The sequence below is a fragment of the Mastomys coucha genome, unplaced genomic scaffold, assembly GCF_008632895.1.
Source record: "Mastomys coucha isolate ucsf_1 unplaced genomic scaffold, UCSF_Mcou_1 pScaffold14, whole genome shotgun sequence".
NCBI classification, from domain to species: domain Eukaryota; kingdom Metazoa; phylum Chordata; class Mammalia; order Rodentia; family Muridae; genus Mastomys; species Mastomys coucha.
The window spans coordinates 130,841,739-130,843,206 of NW_022196896.1; the positions used below are offsets into that span (position 1 = coordinate 130,841,739).

General features: G+C 45.5%; 1 long non-coding RNA gene across 1 annotated transcript; it reads right to left on the reverse strand.

Annotated features, from left to right (window-relative positions):
* Positions 1 to 476: 476 nt before the first annotated feature.
* Positions 477 to 1,454, reverse strand: LOC116088860. The gene is made up of 2 exons (XR_004118044.1): positions 1,267 to 1,454; positions 477 to 945 (listed from the first exon to the last, which is right to left on the reverse strand). It is a non-coding gene; the product is annotated as an uncharacterized LOC116088860 (long non-coding RNA).
* Between the last annotated feature and the right edge of the window lie 14 nt (positions 1,455 to 1,468).

Genomic DNA, 1,468 nt, shown 5'->3' on the forward strand with positions numbered 1-1,468 from the left:
GAATCTCACCCTTAGGAATCTCACCCTTACTCATCCCTCCCACTGTCCTCTTGCTTTCCTCCTAGATGTAGAGGATGCACACTCCATCCTCCTAAGCCACCATACTGTTCTGCTGCCGTGCACTGTTATTCTGTAAACAGTGGCCTCATTTTGAGGTTGGCAATCATAGCACTAAGGGTCAGAGAGGCCATGAAGTAGCTATATGAGCCTTCTGTGGGCCATTTTCTTTAATGGCATCCCCAATTTCTAAAGTTGGAGTCCCTGAATGATTCTCTGTTGGTTTAGTGTTGCTGAGTCCTGGATCTGTGAATAAATGCCATGTCAGAACCTTGTCCTGGGAATCATTCCAGAATAGTATTATCTGTACTGTTCTGAGCTGTAGGATTTTGAATTTCATAGGGATGAATCTTGGAAATATCAAGCTCTGAGCCTTGTTGTCAATCAAACAAGTTTGAAAAGGGTCAATAACCACAAAGTATAGAAATGTAATTTTAATGTTGACTGTGAGTTCAGCCTATTTCCAGCCCCTTAAATGGGTAGAAAGTTTTCTTAGCCTATGTACCAAGTGGGACACCATTAGCACATGACACTCCCAATGGCACGACTTGCAAAGTTCTACCAAATGAGCAATGAGAGGAGGACTGGATACCTGGGCACAAGACTCCAGAACCCGGTATTCATAGAGATACAAGTTTCACAATCATAGTACTGATTGGGACAGCATCAGCAACAGGCTTCCCTATTGGGACGGCATCAGCAACAGGCTTCTTCTGTGGAGTAGGGCCTTCTTCGTCTTCTAGAATTTGTAGGAAACCTCTGGCCCGAGTCTGTCAGGCTCTCTGTATCCTGGGATGCCTGATTAGACTTTGGTCCTGGCACTTTTCTTTTGTGCATCGATGTTTTTCTCATCCTTACAGTGGCTGAGCTTTTTGGATGTAGTCCAGGCTGAATATGGAGAACAGAATGAAGGAGCTTGTGTAAGTTGAGAGAAGAGTAGTCTTCTTGCAAAGATATGTTCCCAGCTCTCTCCCAGCAGTCTTTGCACCTATCACACATTCTAGCATTCTACCAATGTGTAAGAAGATCCTCATTGTTAGACTTGTCCCTCTAAGCTGAAGTCTAAGCTTTTAGTGGAGCTCTGCTGTTAGAAGGATCTGAAGCTCTCTGAAGTGTTAGCCATGGAGACATGCAAGAGCAGAAGGAGACAGAGACAGGGGACTTGTGGGCTCTGCACTATGTGAGTCAGGGTTTTTTGGAAAGAGTTACCTTGTTCCATCCTGCCTGTCCAGAGGTCCTAGGGTCCTAGCACTCAAAAGTTCTGATGTTGGGTGCAGGCTCTTCTCCTACACTGCCTGACCTGGTGAACAGTATGCCATCTCCAGGCCTTGTTCTCCTTCCTACAATGGGGCTAAGAATGGAAACATCCAGTCAGGGGTGTTCTCCCAGACACATCAAAAGTCTAAGCCCT